Below are 25,546 nucleotides of genomic sequence, written 5' to 3'. Positions count from 1 at the left end.
TACATCTAAATATAAAACATATGGGAGGAGCTAAAGTTTCTTGGGTCTGTTTGGATCAACCCCAGGCACAATGTGTATTACAAAAACCATGCAAGAGCTATATCAGTGGAACCTGTAGCAGACTTTCTTGCTAGATGTGGCTTCAATAATTCTAGTGAGTGCAATGAGAAAGGTGGTGACCTGTGACTGGGAAGACAGGTAAGGTTGAGAGAATCTATGTAATGCATACAATGCATCTGATAAAAAGATTTATGGCATTTTTTATATAAATTGAAATAAATATATTTCTCAAAAAATTGTCACACTCTTATGACTTGTTCAGGAGTATACATTTACCATGACTGTAAAATTGCTGAATGTGTGGTTTCAGAGTTATGACATTATTACTAGTATCTACCTAAAAGTAAAATTTTAAATGTGGAATCCACATTTGAGATTCCTCTATGAGTTATTAAGGAAAGTCTTTGAGTTTGCATATGGCGGGCGAGGTAAATGCTGTTCTACATAAAATTATTTCAATGATAAGTTCTAAAATATTACAAAGTGGCCCAAATTATGTAATTAGGATTTAATCCAGCCTGACATATGCATAATTTTATAAGTAATTGTAGCCTAACTTCATAAAATTAAAATGCTATCAATAGCAGATTTTTCATGGGATGATTCTGAATAACTAACCTACAAAGTCTACTGAGAAATAATCTACTAGAGATATAATTGCTGTGGTTCCATCACTCAAATAAATACCAGAGAAGCAAATCAAAGCTATATGATAAAATAACTTTGGGATTGATTTGAAAGTATAGTCATAATGACTAGAGAGAAGTAATTTGAGTAGTGATTCACTAGCATTATTAACATGTTCTACATAATGTGGACCTAAGAAGCAGGAAAAAAATCAGAAAAGGACAGTATTCAGGGTTAGTATTCAGTATGTGAATTCTCTAAATTTTCCACTAATCTGTTTCTGATAATGAGTGACTTAGAAAACTTGTAGAGATATTAACAATAAAAGAGTTCACAAGATTGTTTTGACAGAAATTTATTCTTTAGAAGGGAAGAGAGAAAAACAAACTGAATTTCTGTGGACTATGGAAATTTTTCAGCAAACCATAAAGTGACCTGTTACTGAGTATAACTTTTAAAATTAAGCTAGTCATACACAGACATAATTCTAATAAATATTTGACTCATTAAAGAATACAGTAGAACCCCAAATTACAATTCTCATTAATCCTATATCAAAGAAAAAGAGATAGATTTAATACGTATTTTCAAACAAGCAGGTGTTAAAGTGATCAAATAGGACACCAATCCAAGTTCCAATCAAGATTGTATTCACTGAGATAGTACAAGCAAGAGTCAAAAAGAGGCTCTTGCTCCTCAGTGTTCTGTTTTCTCCCATGGAATCGTACCAGGTGAGGTCAAGTGGATGCAGTGCAGACAGGGGCAATCACCTCAGGGCCGAGGATCCCTGAATAAAGAGCTTTTATCTCTTTATGGGCCCATGGGTTAAAGGAAAGGAAGGGGGAGAGGCTAGGGATGGAAAGGTACTGAGTCAAAGTAGAGAATAATGCATCGGTGAAACCCTTGTTACCTGGGATAGGAATGCATATATATGTCTGAAAATGGCTGGTTTGAGGGCAGAAGACTGAGTTCTTGACTGCAACTCTCTCCAAAAACTGCAATGCACTGTCTGTATATTACATCTGATGTGAGGAGGGCAGCTTCCCACCATGAGGTCTGCCAAGTAAATCTCCATACTGCCTAGGTTCAGGCTTGAAATATCACACATAGGTGTGACAGAACTCCTCAGGTATGAGTAGCTTACCATACCCTCCTCTTGTAAGGTAAATCCTCAATAATCTTGGTCATAAAGAATAATATTAATCATGTTCCATTTTTGTTCACAATATGTTCCAAAGTACACTTGTGGAGAAATTTTCTTCCAGAATATAAATAAGCTACCATTATCAAACAGAGGGTGCCATGGCATTTATTCCCTGGGATATATTAGGATAGAGCATATGAGAGAAAATTCAGGAGAAAACAAATAATTATTTTATGTCACAATAAAGCTATAAAAAGTATCTGCTTGTTTTAATTAAAATTGGATATGTTATTCAATGAATTACTGACAACATGATTAACTTGATCTTCTAAAATTCACGTTCAAGAGATAAGTGAACTATCTTGACCTGACTGAATAAAAATCTAAGTAAACAAGAAACACTATCTACTGTCTTTAAAGGAGGAAGAGGATGTAATTCGTGGAGTTAAACTTAGCAATGTTAATACAAGAGTATTCCTTCCTAAAGGCAAAGTGGTAAGTATCAAACTAGAATTCAAATTCCAATTATTTTTTCAGTCACTTAAATTTCTCTGTTTGAGTGAATGGCTTTTGTTTATTCTTCAATTACTTAGGTCACCTAGATGTTTACTGCTGAAAATATGTATATATGCTGAGAGAAATACATCAAAATGCCTGAGTAAGGATGTCTGAAAGTTTACTCATCCATGAAAGCAATGAGAAAAAATGGTAAAAATTAACTTTTTCGGAACACTGAAAATTAGTAAAATAATACAGACTTTACAGAATTAATTAAGAAAAGTCCTTAAAGAAACAAACAATAGTAACAACAACAGCAGCAACCAAGAACAAACAAACTCAGTACTGGGATGCTTGGTTCTGATTAATAGAATTGTCACATTAGATTATTTAAAATATGTACTTTTCAAAAATATATTATGAAAAACAAAAGTAAACACTAAAGTGTGACAAATAAACAGAAAAATATGAGCCTACAGAAACTAACACTGAGGAAACTCAGATATTGTACCTGCTAGACAAGGACAATAATCAGCTACTATAAATATGTACAAAATGTAAAGAATATTATGTTTACAAAATAAAGAAACAACTGACAATGATTAAATCTTTAAATAGAGAATGGCAGTAAAGAGATCACATTTTTAAAAAGAAAAAACCAAATTCTTGAGATAAAAATTGTAATAATAAAATGACAATTTCACTATAGGGACTCAACCTCACATTTAAGTACAAAGAAGAGGGAATTAGCAAAACTGAAGATAGATCAATTGGGATTATGCTCTCTAAGTAACAGAAATAATAAAGAAGGAAAATAAAATGAAGAAATTCCCAGACTTGTGAGACACCATCAAGCATTCCCCTACACATGGAAATACCAGAGGAGAAGTGAGAGAAAAAGCCTAGGAAATATTTGAAAAATAATGGCAAACTCCCCCAAATTGAAAGCTTAATTAACTCCAGGTGGGATAAAATAAAAAAGATCTATTCCTAGATGTGTGATAATCAAACTGTCAAAAGCCAGGGACAAAGAGAGAACATAGAAAGGACCATGAGCAATATGATGTATTACATAAGAGTGATCTTCAGTAAGATAAACAGCTCATTTCTCATCAGAAACCACAGAAACCATAGGTCAGTAAAATGTCATATTCAAAGTGCTGAATGAAAAGATAGTTAACCAAGAATTCTACACCCAGAAAAATACCCCTTCAAGAGTGAAGAAGAAATTCATACCATTCACAGGTAAGGAAAAACTGAGATGTTACTAGTTTACCTGTCCTATAAGTAATACTAAAAGAAAGTCTTCAAGTTTAAAAGAAAGAACTCTAAATAGTAAGTTGGATCCATGAAGAAAGAAAAGGCAATAGGAAATAACTACAGAGGTAAGTATAACAGAATATACAAATGTATTTTTCTTTAGCTGGCTGAATAAAATGACAACTGAATAAAACAAATATAAACCTGCATTGATGGGCACACAATGTACAAAGAAATAATTTGTATGACAAGAACTATACAAAGGAAGAAGGAGGAAAAGGGCCTATATGCAAGCATAATTTTTGGAGATTATTGAAATTTAATTGGTGTATTAGTTTCCCATTTAGGCTGTAATAAATTACCACAAACTTAGTGACTTAAAACACATACATTACCTTACAGTTAAGTAATTCAGAATTCTCACTGTACTAAAATCAAGATATCAGCAACTTTGCATTCTTTCTGGAGGTTTTAAGAAATTTTTTTTTTTTTTTTTTTTTTTTTTTTTTTTTTTTTGCCTTTTCCAATTTCTGGAGTCTCCATATTCCTTGGCCCAAAGTTCCCTTCCATCTGCCTTTTTTTTTTTTTTAATGTTATGAGGAACCTTCTGATTACATTGAGCCCTACTGGATAATCAAGGATAATATATCTATCTTAAAGTCGGTTGATTAGCAACTTTTATTCCATCAGCAAACTTAAGTTCCCTTTGTCATGTAACTTAGCATATATACAGGTTGTCAGGATTACCATACAGACATCTAGGGGGTGGCATTATTCTGCCTTTCATAGTTGATATTAATATGAATCTAGATTTTTATAATATAAAGTGTTCATTGCAATTATCAGAGCAACCTCTAAAAAAAATAAATAAATAATATGACAAAAGAGATGACAAGGGAATTTAAATGGCACAGCAGGAAATAACTAACACAAAAGAAGGCAGTGAGAGGAACAATAAAAACAACAACAAATACATACAGAAAAGAATAGCAAAAAGACAGATGTAAATCCTAACTTTAAAAAATAAATTTATGTGTAATTAGACTAACTACTCCAATTATAAGACAGAGATTACCAGAATGGATGAAAAATAAAAGAAGAAAAAGAAGATCAAATAATGAAAGAGAAAATATTTTCTTTCAAAGATATGAATAGACTGAAAGTAAAATAATGGAAAATATATAGATCATTTATTCAGTCCCCTAAAAAGAGCTAGACTGGCTATTGTAATATCAAACAAAATATACTTTAAGATGAAAACTGTTATTATAAAGAAAGAAGGACAGTTTAAAAGATAAAAGGGTATATTCATGTTCTTTTATCTTTGTAAACATAACTATTTTGGACATAAATGCACCAAACAACAAAGCAATAAAATATTTGGAACAAAAATTAACAAAAATTAAGGGATATGTAAACACATAACAAATAATAATTGGAAATTTCATTACCCCACTTTTAATAATGGATAGAAAACTAGATAAAAGATCATCAAGGAAGTAGAAGACTTGAGCAAGAATATAAATTGGTTATACTTAACAGCATCTACTGATCATTACACCAAACAACAGGTGAATGAACACTCTTTTCAAAAGTGTACATGGAACTTTTCCATAATAGAGCATATGTTAGACCGTATAACAAGTCTCAATAAATTTAAAAGAATTGAAATCATTCAAAGTATATTCTCTAACTACAATTGAGGGAAACTAGAAATTAATACCATAAGAATATTTAGGAAACTTATAAATGTGTGAAAATTAAACACACAATAATCAATGAGTCAAGGAAGAAATAGCAGGAAAATTAGAAATTACATTGAGATTAATAAAAATGAAAATGCATCATAGTAAAATTTATGAGATGCCATTCTCCATGCCTCATTCCCAGGTAGATTTTTAAAAAGAAAGAAAAATAAAAAACAAATTAAACAATACTACACCACCACCACCAACAACAAAATCCTCCCATATCTAACTGATTTATGTGCTGAGATTATTTATAGGTGAATCACTCCTGGTTTCAGTATAGTTTCCTACCACAGTATTTTGAGTGCTCTTGTCTTAAGCAATTTTAGCTTCTTGGAATATTAATGGAGAACAAATGGATATGTTTGGTGATATATATGGAAAGAATATATGAAAACCTAAACATATGACCCTGTATATGTATAGTTACTTCTTATCAGAACATAATTATGGGCTTTATAATCAAACTTTTGAGTTCTCATACAGGCAATGTTAAGACTTGTTCTCTTAATGTGAAATTTATATGACAATAGTAATTAGATATACAGGTATTTGTGAGGATTACATGAAAAAATGTCTGTGTACAACTGGACTTAAAATAAATAATAAAAACTATTACTTATCAATTTGATTAGTTATTAATTAATAATTACTAATAATCAAAGTTATTACTGTAATCTGAAACTTTGTTTTTCAAGCTTTATATAGAAATATTGGTTCATCTGGCTCAATTTTTTTCTGAAACCTATATATGACTAGACAGTTCTAAAATAAAAGCAAGGATATAGCCAGTGTAAGTGCTTTCTATTGAGACATGATTATCAGATCCCCAGACAGTGTGAGGAAGGACCAATGCAAATTCCCAGAGAAGAAAAGGAGACGCCACATCTGTGAATGCTTCATCTTCCTATTTTCTGCTATTTTGAAAGCTTTATCTCCTAAGAAACAATTTAATACAAACTATGCTATGTATGGATTTATTTCAGATTCTGAAGTGTTCTGAACATTTCCCCCAGCTACATAGAGGTAGAATTCCAAAGTGATTTATCTGTGGCAATATATGACTCTAATTGAATATTTTAAGATTGTTCTATCTACATTTAGCTATAGTGGTGAGAGATAAAAATGACAGGTACATAACAAACACCTTAGATTAAAATATTTCCCCGGGTCTTTTCCAGTCTTTTGGAATTTTAAGATGGAATAAAACATAATTGCCTAGGACTAATGTCAACACCTGCTGGCAAAATGGAAAACAAAACAAAACAAAACAAAACCTTGGTTTTCAGTTGCTTTACTTAGTAGATAGATTGCATTTTCTTCAATATTTTGGCTTTTATTTACATAATTTTACACCTTTACATATCCACAGAACTTATACCACGTGAGTATAAACTCTAGGCTGTATTATGTCATTAGAATGTATGTAAACTAAGAACTCAGCTTAGATTAATCTTATAAAATTATATTGAACATATTTAACTGTAATAGTATCTTACATAGAGCTAGTAAAATGAAATATTTTAGGAATGGTTGATGTACTAGAAAGCTTTGTAGCAGGAGAGAGTTTTTAAATTAATGTCAAGAATGTTCACCAAATGCTTTGTGTTAAATGAGAGGTTACCTGTTTATTATCTTTCTTTCTCTCATGGCTATTATTTTAGTCAGCTGATGGGTGACTGGGCTCATTGTATATTGGAAGTATAGTCATCTTTTGACCTCTCATTTATGGATCTTATTGTATGTATTATAGCCATTTGGTTTCTTAGGAAAAACTCTCCAAAATATTGGCAAAATATCTTAAATTCTTCTACATAATTGTGAATATTAATTTGCATTTTTTGTAATGATAGCATGATTTGCATTAAACATTTTGTTTTAGAAGTTGTGCTGAGAATTTTTAATCATTTCTCATTGTCCATTAATATAGAATTCAATAGCACAAAAAATTCTCAATACCTTTAATTCTCAATTTATATCATCATCTTTAAACATTATCTTCACAGTTTGATTTATTCTCTATTTGACCCTGGTTTTCTTCATGGTTGCTTTTATGTGTAGATGTAGTTAGCTATTAGACTATTCTCACATTCAGTAAAGTAACTAAAATGCACAGCTATTTTCCTGAAGAATTTTATTTTAGTGTGATCATGAAAATATAGTTCCCTGTTACAACTTCCTTAAGTAAGTTATAACTATTAAATATGCTCCATTTGATAAAATAAAGTACAAGATTCTAATCATATGGTTATTTAATTCATTTGTGATTTCACTGGACAGAATAGTATTATCTAAGTAATGTCTCCACTGATGTTTATTTTCTTTGTGGGAATAGATAGAAGAGAAAGAAAAGTGCATGATACAGCACTATAGTGACTACTGTTTCAACTACAGCAGTGTGATTTTAAACTTAGGTTCAATTAGACCTAGTTTTACTTGCCTATAAGCCATCACCTCAATTGGTATTATTTGTGTGACAGTTAAAAGGAGGCAATTATTTTCAACTGTATTAATAAATAGCCTCATTTTTGAAAAAGAAAATGAGCTCCTGCAATGAAAGCTATTCTAAGATAACTTTAATGCCTTTACATTTACCACTTTTATCTTCAAAAATAGTTTCTCAATAATAAAGATGACTTTAATTGGTATAGTGTAGAATTCACATTGTGCTTTTATATTGGTTTTCCAATTGGAAACTTCAAAAACAACTTCAAATATGTCAGGAAGATGATTTCTATTATACACATGTAGAAAATACAATCCGTCTTAATAAAAACAAGCACATTTGGGCACTGATAGTAAATGCCTGAACTTGATCTAGTGTCTTGTTTTCATAAATCCTTTGGTATGAACAAATATTTATGCTATGTGATAACTAGACATAACAAACCACATTTGAATAATATTTTGATAATAAAAGTATAAATGAGTAGATAAAAATAATAAAAATTAAAATGTTAATTCTAACTAATTAATGGTTAAAAAAATAAAATATTATTCTGTATTTATTATGTATCAGTACTTTGCTATTCCCATTACATTTTTATTTCTTGTAGAAACCCTCCACATAAGGTAAGAATATCTCAATTTATAAGGAAAAAACAGCAGTCCTGGCAATTACTTAACCTTCTCAAGATTACAAAATATTCCCATTAATTAGATTAAACAATACAAATAGTCCAACATTAAAGATTACAATGAGCTTATACCTTCTGACTAGGTGAGCCTCAACTAGGTTTGGGCAACCATCCAGCAATGAAGTGTGACTTGGGAGAGGAGTCCACATCATGAAAGATGATCGTCTTCATTCCAGATCCCTGACACATTTTTTTCCTGATTAAATTTCTGCCACCCATTTCTCTAACCTCTACCCAGTAAAGAAGTTAGACTTTCAGTGAAACAGAATAAGTTAGAAGCCAAACTTAAGTCATCCCCCTCTGTAAAGCAAAAAATAAAGTTTTGTATGTGTGTAGAACTGATTTAGAGTTTATGATAATCCATGTGAACTTTAGAGTGGACTATACCTACAAAATAATGGTCATAACTGTTTTTATATTCTAACAACAACAATATCATGTGTACTCCTGTGCATTAGAAACATTTGGAAAATGTGTTTATTAACGGGTCAGTGTTTTCCAAATATGATTATACCTACAGTTCTTTATTTTTTCCAAAAATATTTACTCAGGTTGCCCTTTTAACTGTAACATTTCATTTATAATTTTGCCTATGGCAAGAGGTTAATCATATAAGATAATTTATATTTGCATAAAATATGTTCAATCTTTAAAACAAAGAACCTATGAACACTAAGTAAAAGGTCATATAAATTATTTGTGAATAATATTTTTATTTAGCACTTTATTTTTATTAGTCTATTACTAATTATTTTAGGATATAGTATTTGGGTCCCTTTTAATTATTATGTCAAGAGAATGTTGTTTTCAGATTTTCAAAGCACATGACTCTGCTTGATCTGATAGGCTCCATTAGGTCATTGGAGATACTTTCTTGTTTCCAGCATTTATAATCATTCCATTGCCAATACGTTTTTAATGTGAAAGTGTATATGTGTGTGTGTGTGTGTGTGTGTGTAGTACTTAGGGATTGAATAAGATTTATCCATATAATGTACTTAGGTTAATGCCTATAACTTGGTAATGGTAAGGACTCACTTGATGTTATTGTAGTTGTCATTATTATGCCAACCTCCAGCTCAAATTACTCGGTTTTCCCCTGTTAAATAAGTAATTTCAAATACTTGATGTATAATAATTATTTTCAAATCTGGCTATCCATCAGTATCATCTAACTAGCTTTTAACAAGCAAAGCATGCTAGGTAGTCATTCTTGAGGATAGATTAAGATTGTGTTTGATCCCAAAGTGAAACTGAGCAGGACTCTATGGAATCCTCCCAAATACAAAAGCCTTTCCATGTCCCCTGCTTCTTGTTTGTAAGAAAAAGGCTTCAGCCTCCTAAACCTTCCTCCAGTTCCAAATAGCAGATTCAAATAGTTACTAATTAGGGGAATAAGGAATGCAGAAACAAAGGAAAGGCAGTCAAGACACAATACTGAAGTGATAGGGCAGGGTTCCTGGATCCTACTCTAGGGATATACATAAAATCTGATACATACTTCTCAGTTCTTCTACAGAGACTAAGGCCCCCACCTAGGTGGAGGATGGTAACTTCAGGGTGAGCATAAGCATGTGGACCCCAGACTGGTCAGAACCAGAAGGGTGATGACTGAGATTCCTGAAACACAACGCTGTTACCTCAACACCAACCAATATGAAGAATGTTACACAACTGAAACCCACCCGCCAAATTTGCCTTTAAAAAACCCAAACTTTCCGGGCTTCCCTGGTGGCGCAGGGGTTGAGAGTCCGCCTGCTGATGCGGGGGACACGGGTTCGGGTTCGTGCCCTGGTCCTGGAGGATCCCACGTGCCGTGGAGCGGCTGGGCCCGTGAGCCATGGCCGCTGGGCCTGCGCGTCCGGAGCCTGTGCTCCCCAACGCGAGAGGCCGCAGCGGTGGGAGGCCTGCGTACCACAAAAAAAAAAAAGACAAAAAAACAAAAAACTCAAACTTTCCCCTGAAACCCATCGGGGAATTTGGGTTTTCTGAGCATGAGCCATCTCTTCTCCTGGCTTGACCCTGGCAGTAAACTTTTTTCTGCTCCAAACTCTGATATTTTGGTTTGTTTGGCCTCACTGTTCATCAGGCACATGAACTAGGGTTAAATAACAAAAGGATGGATATTTAAAAACATGAACTTAAGTTTATTTTGAAGGAGCTGGGCCTCTACTTTTATGGAGCTGCTTTTGCTTTTATTAGTTTATTTGGATTATCTTATTCAAGGATATAAGCTCATTAATATAAGAAATATATCAGTTAATTAATCAATGGTGATAGAATTCTAGTGTCTGGCTTTCATTGACCAATATGTTTGATAATTGTAAATATATATGACCATTGTTACATTTGCCATATTATTCTATTTAATGATTGTTTTAAATTAAGATAAAGTTGTATTTTTATTATTTTATAGTATCAAAAGAATATCATTAAGAAAAATTAATTATTTGACATTATAATAGCTGAATTATTGGATTTTCTTATGTTTTCTGGTTTTATGTTGCTGTTCTTAACATTAATCTCTATCCAAACCATCTTTTATATGTAGTTCTGCTTCTCTTTATTTTCGTTCTGTTTTGGAAATATGTACATTATAGTTGAATTTACATTTAAATCTTATTAACCTGAGAATGGCATTTATTGTCTATTTATGTATAATAGAAAAAAATAGCATGATATTAAGTATCTTTTTAAAACATTTATGCTATTTACCAGATTAAAACATCCTCTCTTATTGCTCAGCTACTATATATTCTGAAGAAAAATAGAAATTAGAATTGATGAAAACTGTCATAATTGATTATTTTTATATTTAATTTTGTAAAATAATGTATAATGCACCATAGCCACGAGCAACAAATATATATGTTTCCAAAAAATTACCCTCCCATGCAACCAGAATTTTCCCTAATTAATATAAACTTTGCTTTTAATCTCACACCTAGGGAGGGATATACAATTAAAAACTAAAACTAAGAAGTCACTGAAGACCATAGGAATACATAAATATATATATAAATTAAATTTTAAAATGTTTGCTTAACAAATGAATAAACACAACACACATTTTGTTTGTCTCCTCAGGTTACTTTTCTTCTTTTCTCCTTTCCATGAGCTTAAACTCTTCATTTGAGTAATCTGTATTGCAGTAAGTAATGTCTGCCACAGCTATGGAAGTTGAACACATAAAACAAGTTGAGGCACCTTATGTATTCCTTCCTTCTGGGTAAAGTTAGAAATACTCAGAAAAAAATATTATCTCCCTAATAAACATACATATGGATCTGTAGTCATTTGGGAAAAATAAGTAACTGAATTTGGTAGAACGCCAACCAAAGAGGGCAGATTAGACCAAGGAATGAAAACCAGAACTTGCTGAAAATTTGTATCTATTAGATCAAGTTATGCTAAAGGTAAGAAATTCCTTGAGAATTTCTAGTAATGAAGACCAATAATACCAATTAATTATATATACAATTAAAATTGGTGTATCCATTAATTACAAAAAAAATTCTAATTGATAATTCTAATTGCCAAGGTGCCAAAAAGAAAATAAAAAAGAAAAGACGAGAGACTATTAGTGTCAAAGTTAACTGCTTTAACGTCACTAGAAGGTAATTCATGAATCTGTCTATGCTTTAATTTCACTAGAGGGTAATTAATGAATCTAAATTTTTTCAGAACTTTTCATAAAATTACATATATTAAACTTTTAGGTTTTATCTCAAAATTTATTTAGATATAAGTGCAAATATATATGTACACAGTTTGTTTACTGACAGTTTGATTTAAAGAAGCAAGTGCCAGACAATAAAGAATATGTTAAATATTTTTGTATACTTTGAAGAAAACATACAGCTATCAAAAATTACATTGTGTGCTTCTTTAGAATGCAGAACATATTTGCTCTATTTATGCTAACATACTGTTTGCAATATACAATATAAATATTTAGAGTTATAATCCCTAGTAGAAGAGTGATCTTCATTTTCTTTGGTGATTCTTATGTATTTAATATATTTTCTAAAGTAGATATAAATAATCGTATTATCAAAAATATTAACTCTATATAGTATATGTACATAATATACCCACGAATATGTACTTATTTGTATCCATAAAGCCTTTGCTGATAATCCCCAAAGAAAGGTTTTCCTTCCTTTTGAATTTATTTTTATTGAAATATAATTGACATATGACATTATGTAAGTTTAATGTATACAATATGTTGATTTGATACAGTTACATATTGCAATGTACTAAAACCTCTATCATGTCACATAATTATCATTTCTTTTTTAGTGATGGGAAAAATAAGATCTGGTCTCTTAGCAACTTTGAAGTTTATAATGCAGTATTGTTGTCTATATTTACTATGTTGTGCATTAGATCTCCAGAAATTATTTATCTACTTGTTCCAGTTTTGTGTCCTTAAACAACATATCTCCTATTTTTCAACCCCCTTAATTGCCATACAGCTCTTTATTTTTATGAGTTCAGCTTTTTCAGATTCCACATATAAGTGATATCATACAGCATTTGTCTTTCTCTGACTTATCACACTTAGAATAATGTTGTGGGCATCCCTGGTGGCGCTGTGGTTGACAGTCCTCCTGACAATGCAGGGGACATGGGTTTGTGCCCCAGTCTGGAAGATGCCACATGCCGTGCAACGTCTGGGCCCGTTGAGCCATGGCCACTGAGCCTGTGCATCCGGAGCCTGTGCTCTGCAGCAGGAGAGGCCACAGCAGTGAAAGGCCCGCGTACAGCAAAACAAACAAACAAACAAAAAGAATAATGTTGTAAGTTCCATCCTTGTCACAAATGGCAAGATTTCCTTTACGGTGGAATAATATATGATATTATATATATAATATCATATAATATATATCTCACAACTTCATTATCCATTCATCTGTTGATGGACACATAAGTTGTTGGTAATTGTGAGTAATGCTGCAAGAAGTATGGGAGCATATATATAATCTTTGATAGCCTATTTTCATTTCCTTTGGATAAATATCAGAAGTGGAATTACTAGGTCGTCTGTTTGTTCTAATTTTAATTTTTTGAGGAAACTCCATACTGTTTTCCATAGTGGTTAAATGCATGAGACTACAATTATATGCTTACAAATTGGATAACATAGAAAAAAAACAGATAAATTCCTAGAAATACACAACCTACCAAGACTGTATCAGGAAGAAATAGAAAATATGAATAGGCCAATAATGAGTTAGTGATTAAATTAGTAATTCAAAATCTTCCAACACAGAAAACCCCAGGACCAGATGGCTTTACTGATGAATTCTACCAAACATTTAAAGAAGAATTAACACCAATCCTTATAAAACTTTTCCCCAAAATTGTAAAGGAGAGAATACTTCCAAACTCAGTTTACAAGGGCAGCATTACTCTGATAGCAAAGCCAGATAAGAATGCTACAAGAATAAATAAACAAAAAGTATAGTTAAATATCCCTAATGAATATACATGCAAAATTCTCAACAAAATATTAGAAAGCCAAATTCAACAACAAATTTAAAGTATGATATACCATGATCTCTAGAGGGATTAATCCCTCTGATGCGAGGATGTTTTAACATACACAAATTAGTAAATGGGATACAACACTTTAGTAGAATGAAAGATAAAAATCACATGGTCATCTGAATAGATGCAGAAAAACATTTGACAAAATACAACATTTTTTTAATGATAAAATTCCTCAACAAACTGAATACACAGGAAACCTATGTCAACATAATAAAGGTCATGTATGACAATCCCACAGCTAATATCATACTCAATGGTGAAAAATTGAAAGTTTTTTCTTTAAGATCAGGAAAAACACTTGGGTGACCACTCTTATTTAACATAGTACTAGAAGGTTTAGCTAGGGCAATTAGGCAAATCAAAAAAATAAAACTTATTCAAATCAGAAAGGAAGAAGTAAAAATTTTGTTTTTACAGATGACAGGGTCTTATATATAGAAAATTCTAAAGACTCAACCAATAATTTGGAACTAATCAATGAATTCAGTAAAGATGAAAAATATAAAATTAACATATAGAAATCAGTTGCATTTCTATACACTCACAACAAAACATATGAAAAAGAAATTAAAAATAAATAACTCATTCACAATAGCATCAAAACCAGAATACTTGGAATAAGTTTAATCAAAGAAGTGAAAGAGCTGTATGATAAAATCTATAAGACTTTGATGAAAGAAATGAAAGAAAACAGATGCTAAGATAGTGCATGTTTATGGATTGGAAGAATTAATATTATTAAAATGTCCATACCACCCAAAACCATTTATAGATTCACTGCAATCCCTATCAAAATTCCAATGAAATTTTTCTTAGAAATAGAAAAGAAATCCTAAATTTTTTATGGAATCACAAAAGACCCTGAATAGCCAAAGCCATAATGAAAAAGAGAACCAAACCAGAGGCATCACACTTCCTGATTTCAAACTACATTACAAAACTATAGTAATTATAACAGTATGTTACTGGTTTAAAAACAGATACATACATCCTTGAAACAGAACTGAGAGCCCAGAAATAAGCCCCCACATATACAGTCAACTAGTATTTGACAAGTGAGTCAAAGAACATTCAATATGGATAATCTTTTCTACAAATGATATTGAGAAAACAAAGATAAACACATGCAGAAAAATGAAATTGGACTCCTATCTTACATAACTCATAAAAATTAGAGACTTAAACAAAGGACTTGATACCATAAAGTTCCTAGAAGAAAAAATAGGGTAGAAGCTCCTTGACATTCATTTGGGGTAATGATTTTTTTTTAATTTAACCAGAAAAACACAGGAAACACAAGGAAAAATAAAAAAGTAGGACTCCATCAAACTAAAAAAATTCTGCATAGCAAAAGAAACAATAAAGTGAAAAGGCAAGCTATGAAATGGGGAAAATATTTGCAAACCATGTTCTGATGAGGGGTTAATAAAAAATATGTAAATAATTTATACAACTTAATATAAAAATTTAATTTAAATGAGCAGGAGAAGTAAATAGACTTTTTTTTTTTTCAAAGATGACATACAAATAGCCAACAGGCACAAGAAAGATGTTCAACATCATTAATCATCAGGGAAATGCAAATTGTAGTCACAATATCACCTCACACCTATTAGAATGGCTGTCATCAGAAAGACTAGAGATAACAAGCATTGGTGTGGATGTGGAAATAAGAGAAAATGGTTTTTCTTATCAAATTTGATAAGGCTTCAGATGAGTTGCCTTTTGAGAACCTGATAGCTAGCATGATGACATATCAAAGTAGGAAATGCTTCCTCTCTCTAGGAATTTTGGGTAAAATTTTATGATAAAAACCTGTTTACCTGGTCATTATATTGGTTGGATGGGGGATATCTGGGCAAATAATATCATTTAAGAAAAATTGTCATAAAATTTGAACTGTGGACACATTTTTATTTAATAGTATATATAATGCCTGCCAGTTACAACCTCCTTGATTCTGGTCTTCATTGTGGTTTACCTAGGTTGAACATGTAATTGCTCCTACGAAGGAGGACACTTATGAATGTAAAAGGAGTGCTAATCAGATTTACAGTAGTAGAAATGGCATAAATCAGGACTGTTGTCAGCAAAACTAAATGTAGGGACACATAAATGGTAAGACACCACAATATTTCTTACAGTGTTAATGTTTTTTTTTTTTTAATAAGAGATTGCTAGCTTACAGAAAGAAAAGGCTTTCTCAAAATATTTTGTATCTGCCTTAGTTACGGGCTCAGAGAAGAATGAATTTAAGAAATATTTGTGAATAAATTGATGAATAAATGAAAGAATGAATCTTCTCAGTTTGTCTCTAAATCTTCCTTTCTTCAAAATTACCATAAAAAATGTTTAAGGGAAATGAGAAGATTTACAGAGAAAGTAGAACACCATAATTATAACTCAAACGATGTTAGAGGAAAAATAGAAAATGCTTTGTAATTTACACCTACATTAACTATGAATGTTAACAGATTAGGTGTTCCATTTTTATTCACATAAATAAGAAATGATTTAAATTATTAATAATACGAAGATTAACTAAAAAAAAGAATACTGATTTTACCTAACTATAACGTTTTGACAGAAATGTAGTAAAACTTCTAATAATTTCCATCTTCATATTGTATAAAAATGAAACCTTAAAATAATTTCATAATAGTTATTAATTCCCTTGGAATTAATTATGGAATTAATCGTGCTAATATGACTCTCATTATTACCTCACTTGTTATAATTTCATATATACTATAACATTTGTTAAATTACCTTGAATATTTAATTAACTTATGTGATTTTATAACGTTTTCCCCTTATCACAGAGCAGATTGAAAAGAGACATTATTTGTGGGTCTCTGGTTGCAATTAAATGAAGATTTTAAGGAAAATAATGGAATATGAGAAAACACTAACTGAGGTGAAAAGTAAAATTTCTTTTCTAAAGGGCTTCTGGAAAAAGTAATTTGTGTGTTATTTATATAGTAGTGTTATTTAAGACAATTTTCTATCTTTTTTGAAAATTAATCAACTGTATAGGACTCTATTTTTCTTTACACATAGGAATATGCAAAAAAAACATCTTCTAGGATACAGTGTAATTGAATATATATGAGGGAAATGGAAAATCTAGATTTATGATTTTCATTTAAGTAATAAATTATATATATATATTTTTTTGGGGGTGTGGCTAGATTAAGTAGGAGGAGGAACAAAAGAATGAAAGAGCTTAAATTAAAAGGAAGGCAACAGTGGCAGGTCAGAGCTGAAGTAGGAGCAAGATGAAGAAGAAACAGATAAAAAGTGCATAATGAGTTAATGGTGAGGAATAATCTGTGAGGCAATGAGACAAATATGTTGTAGCTAGAACAAAGAATAAAACTTAAAAATATCATTTGTGACTTCCGAATTATTATTTTAAAAGTTTTAATTACAATCATTGAGCTTTAGAATTGAAAAACAGGTCATTTTTATAATGCTATTTTTCAGCTGGGTACAAATTACTGCTTATTTATAGTTTATCTTAGCTGAAGAGGAGAGGCAAATGTTAAGAGGTGAGATAATATTTTCACTCCAGAAAATAGATGATGAAAGAGAGTACTAGATTTAGGAAACTGTTCCTATATTCCACAGTGCACAGGCTTTTGAATAATCAGGAAAGGTAGTGGCAAGTATTACTAATTTAGATGAAACTAACTTCATATACTTTTTGCATGGTGACATTAGATATATCATATTGTTTCCATAAAACTCATTTGACTTTTTTGTACAACGAAATTAATTCATTATACCCATTTAAAAAGGAATGATTTAGGCTGAATATTCTTGATGGGAATATTCATAACACTAGAACGGTCAAAGATTAATTGATTTTAATCTAAAGTCTTTCTCTAGAGATGATCCATGATCATTGACCTCTTCTACTGATTTATCGGCTTCTTGGATAAGGACATAAATAGCTTACTTCTGTAATGTGAAGGATATGCAAAGGAGAGAGAGAGAGTGAGAGAGAGAGAGAGAGAATAATGTGTGAAGAGCTTTGAACCAAAAGTAAAATGCCAGCTGTGGAGAATGGTGTGTGATGGAACTGGTTTTTGCTCAGATATTTTAAAAGATACCAAGATATTTAGTTGACTGTAGGTTCAATATGCATTAGCAGGGGGCCAAAATTTCCACCTTATAAGATACTGCATGAGAAGAATTATTGATTTCAGGGGGAACAAATGACCATAGATAATCTGCAAATAACTGTATCCTAAGATTTGTATGTCACAGTTTAATAAGAACATGATGAAGTACAAGAAGATTAGGGAGATAGAAATCTACAGAGTACATCATAGGAATGATTGAAGGTAATGAGTGTGTTTTACTTTATGAAGGAAACTTAAAAAGTGAAATAACAGTTAAACTCAAATAGTTAAAATATGAAGGAAGCTTATATTTATTGTATGTATTTTAATAGGAATAATAAGAAATAATCTTTGGAAATTAATGAGACATATTTCAATGACAGCATGAGGAACAACTAGAGTCGTTTCTGAGCAGGATGAATTTCCATATGACATAAAAATATCCCCTGTGTGGAGACTTTTATACACAGGTTGGATGTTTACTTGCCAAAGATGTCATAGAGCAGGTTCTTCCTTGGTTGGTCCATTTCTTCCTATATTTACCTTTGCATAATTAGAACACTAATAGGTAAAAATTATGAAATGATATTTGATTCCTTAAGATTTTGAGGATACAAGCTTTTTTTTTTTTTTTTTTTTTTTTTTTTTGTGGTATGCGGGCCTCACTGTTGTGGCCTCTCCCGTTGCGGAGCACAGGCTCCGGACGCGCAGGCTCAGTGGCCATGGCTCACGGGCCCAGCCGCTCCGCGGCATGTGGGATCTTCCCGGACCGGGGCACGAACCCGTGTCCCCTGCATCGGCAGGCGGATTCTCAACCACTGCGCCACCAGGGAAGCCCGAGGATACAAGCTTTTATGAATGAAACATTTCTGAAGAAGAAGGAGAAAGTAAGGAGGAGGAGGAGTGGGAGAATAAAAATGAGAACAAGAACAAGATCAGGAAGATGAAATAAACCACATTTAAAAGAGTCATACATTTTCTGCATTGTGTAGAGTGCAACAGGAAAAAAGGGAATGCAAACCTGGACATAGAATTTTTTTGGTCAAAAATTATGTGGTCAGAGAACTCAAAGGAGAATGAATCCATACTTACATGTGGAAGAAGCCCTGACTAAGATAGTAAAATTCCATTACTTATTTAATTCTGTAAGCAATGAACTGATTATGTACCAATTTTATCATTCAACTTGGTATAGTCCAGCTTAATAAGCTACATGTGAAGTGTGGAGTGTGGGGTGAGGATGGTAGTTAAAGAGTTTGGCGTTTATTTTTGTGATTATGAAAGTGTTCTAAAGTTGACTGTTGTGATGATTGCACATATATGTGAATATAGTAAAAATCATTGAATTATATACTCTTAATGGATAAATTAATTGGTATGTAAATTATAGCTCATTAAAAACAAATAAATTGTATGTCTATATTTACACATGTGTGTAAAACTTGACTTTAATAATCACTTGAATGCATAGCTTTTTCCATCTCATGAACTACAATTTTCTTTTTGAAAATGAGTCTTATCTTTTAAGCTATATTATAAATTGTGAAAAATACATTATACAGCCTTATTGAAACCTTCAGATTGCTACTGTAATGATATTTTTGTAAACATTTGTATTATATGATACATCCTCTCTTCATGCTGACATAAATATGGTGAAGAACACTAATAAGAGGGATTTATATGATTGAAACAGAGATGGTGGCACTTTGAATGACTTTGAAGAAAAAATGAATTTTTACATTTCCCACACTTGTGTCTTAATAGTGTATGCATTTATCAACCAGAATTTGATATAATGCTTTTTAAAATTTATTTTTTTAAATACTTTTATGTAGGGGCAACATTATTTTTGAGATGAGTCTGTGTATTAGTCAGCATTCTCCAGAGAAACAGAATCAATAGACTATATACAGATATATAGAAAGAGTTTTATTTTGAAGGATTGGCTCACATGATTATGGAGGCTGAGAAGTCCCATGATCTACCTTTTAAAATATAGGACCAGTGGTTTATTTCAGTACAAAACCCAAAGTCCTGAGAACAAGGGGTGGGGTGGGTGGTTAATGATGTAAGTCCCAATCTGAATCCAAAGGCCCAAGAACCAGGCTAATGATGTAAGAGTCCAGGTCTGAGGCCAGAGGCTTTAGAACCAAGAGATCTGATGTCTGAGGAAGGAGAAGATGGATGTCCTAGTTCAAGCGCAAGGCAAATTTGCTCTTCCTCTGCCATTTTGTTTTACCCAGGCCCTCAACTGATTGGATGATGGCCACCTGCATTGGTAAGGGTGATTTTTACTCAGTCTACCAATTCAAATGCTAATCTCTTCTGGAAACGTTCTCATAACAATGTTTTACCAGCTGCATGGGTACCCTTTAGCCCAGTCAAGTTGGCACATATAATTAATCATCAACAGTCTGTGTACTTGTTAAACTTTGTTGTTAGTAAGTAAATGAGCTTATGATCATCTCTCTTGAGATGTCATTTTCATCTCCTCTTAAGCAACAGTTCAGAATCTCTCTGATCCTTCTGCTTTTTATTACATTATAGTCACCTCTGTGGAAACCACCTGGGTAGAGGTTACAACCTCTCCTCAGACCTATACCATCGGCTTCTCACCTCCTCCCTCAACATTTCTCAGCCAACACAGTGGTCTGGGGCACTATAGGAGTTTCATTGCCCATCCACATACAACTGATAGGTGATAAGAAACACCTAAGATTTTTTTAAAATCCTCAAATTCTTGAGTAGCTCACTACCCATAACACTGGCCAACTTATCCTTGCATTTGTTCTCCCTTTTTCCCTCCTTTGCACTCTTGTGTCCTATACTGTTGCTCTTGGGCATGATATTCCCCCCAAAAAATCCTCACACCTAGATCCTTTCTCTGGTCCCACTCTCTAGAAAACCAGGGCTAAAACGGTTGTTTTTCATACCTAACCTATTCAGGTTTATTACACTAACCTTGTTCTAAGGAAATTCATTCTAGTATGATATTCATTCCATATTCTATTCATTTTATATTCTAATTGATTAAAAAAACATGGCTACTTCTTGAGATTTTTCACATTACTTCTTTATAGATGCAATTTTCAAAAAAATTTTTCTCATTTTTCTTCAGATTGATTGAGGTATAATTCCCATATAACATTATATATATATTAGTTTCAGGTGTACAACATAAGGATTCAGTGCTTGAATCATATTGCAAAATGATGAAGTGGCACTTATTTTAATATATCCCCTGACATGCAAAATAAGCATTCGAATGTCGCATTCTATCAATGACAAAAATAGAGTAGCAGTGTTTTTTAGTAACTTTGTAATGTCTATACAAGTATGTTATTCCTGTTTACATCCTGTCAGAGGATTTTTGTAAATTTTAATTATGGATAAGCAAGAAACAGTTCTACTTTCGGGAAAGCTATTTTTATAAAATTATTAGTCAGGAAAAGGTCACATATCTACAATTTCTTTATTTATGTATTTATATGTTAATTTAGTATCAAATATTTATGATGTGCCTTCTATTTGCCAGAAAGGGTTATCAAATATTATCAAATTTTGATGTGCAAATGTAGAATAATTATTTTATTTAATATTATCATCTGAATAGAAAATACACTCTAAAATGCATTACTTTGTGAATAAATATAACTAATGCCTCCCCTCCCAAAATTCTGGCCACTGATTGACCAAAACACCTACACCAATATCTGATAGATGAATCCATGAATATGTGAATGGCACTTGCTCAACTGGGCAATCCTAGATTTACAGATCCCAGACCTAGCAAAATAATGACATAAAATAAGAATTTTACAGATATTCATTCTTTTGTTTGCCTTTGTAGCAACACTATCTCCCAGAAGGTCAGAGGAGAAACCTCAGTTATTTTTTACTCATATTTCTCCTCTTTTCCCTTTCTCTACCATATTCAATAAATTGCTCAATCATTTGTGTCTTTGTGTAAAATATCCTTCTAGCATCCTCTTCTTTCATTCTATTCTGAACACCACAGTTTTAATACATATCTTTAGCATTTAACACTTGGACCATTTTATCCACCCCACAGTATTCGTTGCTTTCAAATTCTTGTCCTCAATCTATTCTTTATCCTTGTAAAATAGTTATTATTATAGAATAAAAAAATTATCATTATCCTTCCTAGTTGAAAAATAAAATTGCCTCCCTCTAGTCATTACAAAATAAAATACAATATTCTTAGCATAACCTGAAGCATTATATATTTTTAAAAATATCTTTATACTTGACTGATAGTTTGGAGGGATATAGAATTATTGGTTGGATCTAATTTTCTTTCAGGGTTTTTTTTTAATATATATATATATATTTATTTATTTTTGGCTGTGTTGGGTCTTCATTGCTGCGCATGGGCTTTCTCTAGTTGCAGCAAGTGCGGGCTATTCTTCATTGTAATGAGCGGGCTTCTCATTACAGTGGCTTCTCTTATTGTGGAGCATGGGCTCTAGGTGTGCAGGCTTCAGTAGTTGTGACATGTGGGCTCTAGAGTGCAGGCTCTGTAGTTGTGGTGCACGGGCTTAGTTGCTCCATGACATGTGGGATCTTCTGGACCAGGCCTCGAACCCTTGTCCCCTGCATTGGCAGGCAGATTCTTAACCACTGCACCATCAGGGGAGTCCCTGAAGCATTATAACTAATGTGACTAAAGACTACTTCTTGACCCATCTCCCATTCCATATCCCATGGTAACTTAAATTCCAGTCACAACTTTTCGGCTCTTTAAATTTTCCTTCAGCTTGGAATAGCTTTTATCCCTGGGTAGAATTGTGAAATCCTAGTGTGTGGCACTAAGATCAAATAGTCCATCTTTCTAATATTCAGCCTAACAGTCCAATTTTCCCTTTGTCTAATAGATTTATTCTATTTTTATTTTCTCATAAGATATATAGATATTTGGTTATTTAAAAGCTGATGATCTAATTGATTTGTCCAGTTCTTCCATAAAATAGAAGTACATTTAAATTTTATTAAATAACTATTGAATAATAGCATTATTATTATTCTAAATCAATAATGAAAACAATTTTATTAATAATAACCAATCTGTGTAATATGTGTTATATTATAGAAGATATTTAAGCATTTTATACATTAGTTTATTCAGTCATTACAACAACACTAAGATAATATTATTGTCCCTGTTTTTCAGATGTGGAAAACTGGAAACAAAGTTTAAATACTTTACTGAAGTCTCAGATTAAGTGCCAGAGTGGTATTTGAACCTGGACATTTACACTCTAGAAACCATAGTCTCAATTACTACTGTTACTACCAGATAGGTAATTTTAAAAATTTCTTGTTTTGACAACAACATATATCTATTTATTTTCCATAATTGGGGACTAATACTTTATCTTATTGCTTGCATTTTTTAAGATAAGGTACCACCTTCTTTATTTTAAATTGTCCAGAATTATTGAAGAACATTTTCTGTTATCATAAATTCTCCTTACAATACAATTTATTGGCTTTGTCTGTAACTGAAAACTATTTTATAATGCTACACTAAATTCCCTATTTTGGGGAGTCCTAGCACTCAAATATTTTTAATTTGCTCTAGTCAGTTAAGATCTAAAGAAGTGAACACTGACATTTGCTTTGAAATAGATCTTATAACATTCAAACACTGACGAGTTTCAGAAGAACAACATTGCCAACATTTAAATAAAGAGAATCACTCATTGCCCATATGCTCGGAGCTCAGCTGAACTGGGAGACAGAGCTGAACTGCCAGGCTTCAGAGCAGCCTATTAAAGCAACAAGCCAAAAAAGAAAGAGATAAGCCTTTAATCACTTACCACTATAGCCTAAGCAAGAGTCTAAAATCTGAGAAAGTGCTGACTCTCCCCCCCATTCCATTTTTCTGTGTAGAATGCTGGACAGTGGAAGGTCAGGTGGATCATCACAGATGTGGGAGTCATCTTGTGGTTGAGGGAGACTTAAAAGGATCAGGCAGTTTTATGGACTTTGGGATAAAAGAGGAGTGTGAGGAGGGAGGAGCTAAGAGTGGAAATGTACTGGTGCTGAGTAAGAAGAGGAAAACGGTATCCATGGTTTCCCTTTTCTCCTCCCAAAGGAGGACTTGGACAGAGGTGCTTAAAAAAGACCTCTGGGCAGAAAAGAAAAGAAAAGAAAAGAAAAGAAAAGAAAAGAAAAGAAAAGAAAAGAAAAGAAAAGAAAAAGGCCTCTGCACAAAGCCTCAAATAAAGAGACATAGGAATAAAGGCACCAGGGCTGGGAGTGTGGGAAGCATGACCAACCAGGGGGCCCTGAGTCCTTGACTGAAATGCGTGGGTGGTGCAATAAACCTGTCGTGGGGGAGGCTGCTTTCCCCTTGAAGCCTTTTAGGCAAAGCCTTTCTAACTGCCTATGGTTAGACCTGAAAAATCACATGTAGGGCTTAACCAGGAGCTGGATTCCTCATGGTAGTAAGGACAGTAATAATAGCATAAACGCATGCATTACTCATTATACTCCACGTATTGCCTTAAGCATTTCAATTATATTAACTCTTTTAGTCCTTTTTACAACTTTTCAAATGTGTTATTGTTATTAATTCATTATCACTAATGAGGAAACTGAAAAACTATGAAGAAAAGTAACTTGCTCAATCAAAGTCACACAGCTAGCAAATAGAGGCACTTAGGGATCAGACTTGAAACTTCTACATAGTTTCCTCTAAGTGTAACCATTCAGCAGAACCTATTGAACCAAGAGTAACCTGAATGGTGAAAGAAATTTTAAAAATAAACCAGTGGGTCTTGAAAACATTATATTTATTTCAATCTAATCCACTTTACAGCCATAGATACACAAGAAAGGACACATAAAGAAAAATGTGTATGGTAAATTTGGGAAAGATGAATGCGTAACTTTTTATTTTTATAAGATTCTTCTAGCTGTGATATAATTTTCTGATACAGTTCCTGATAAAATTTTCTAAATAATAGCCAAGTGTTTTCCTTAGTGAAATGGATGTCCAACCATGTTTTTGTCATATTGGGTATACTAGTTTTTTACCCTGATCAGGACTTATTGAATATGGCAGTATTGGGCATACTATCTGGACCAGAAATCCAGTTAAGCTGAACAGCAGATATCAAAGACAAAGATAGCAAATATTTTACTTAGAATAGCAGATACTATAAGAAAATGGCACATGTATATGTCAATTGTCAGGTTGAATGAAGTATAAACCAAAGGATAATATAAAAAAGAAATACTATTTTTTCATGTCTGGAGGTCAGGCCAGAATTCCTTAGAAAAACATAGCAAAATGAGTAAGAAAAAGTTTCATCCACCCCCCCACCCCCAAGAAACATGTGGATCATAATCTAAAAA

At 32.3% G+C, this 25,546-nt stretch overlaps 1 long non-coding RNA gene across 1 annotated transcript in view; it reads right to left on the bottom strand.

Moving 5' to 3' along the window:
- Positions 1 to 24,115, bottom strand: part of LOC136792758 (uncharacterized) — a 134,017-nt gene extending 109,902 nt beyond the window's left edge. The window contains exon 1 of the long non-coding RNA XR_010837109.1: positions 24,004 to 24,115. This is a non-coding gene — a long non-coding RNA (uncharacterized lncRNA). The remainder of the gene's footprint in view (positions 1 to 24,003) is intronic.
- Positions 24,116 to 25,546: the final 1,431 nt, after the last annotated feature.

Source organism: Kogia breviceps, chromosome 16 (assembly GCF_026419965.1).
Source record: "Kogia breviceps isolate mKogBre1 chromosome 16, mKogBre1 haplotype 1, whole genome shotgun sequence".
Classification (NCBI taxonomy): Eukaryota; Metazoa; Chordata; class Mammalia; order Artiodactyla; family Physeteridae; genus Kogia; species Kogia breviceps.
This window is presented reverse-complemented; position numbering and strand designations above follow the sequence as displayed.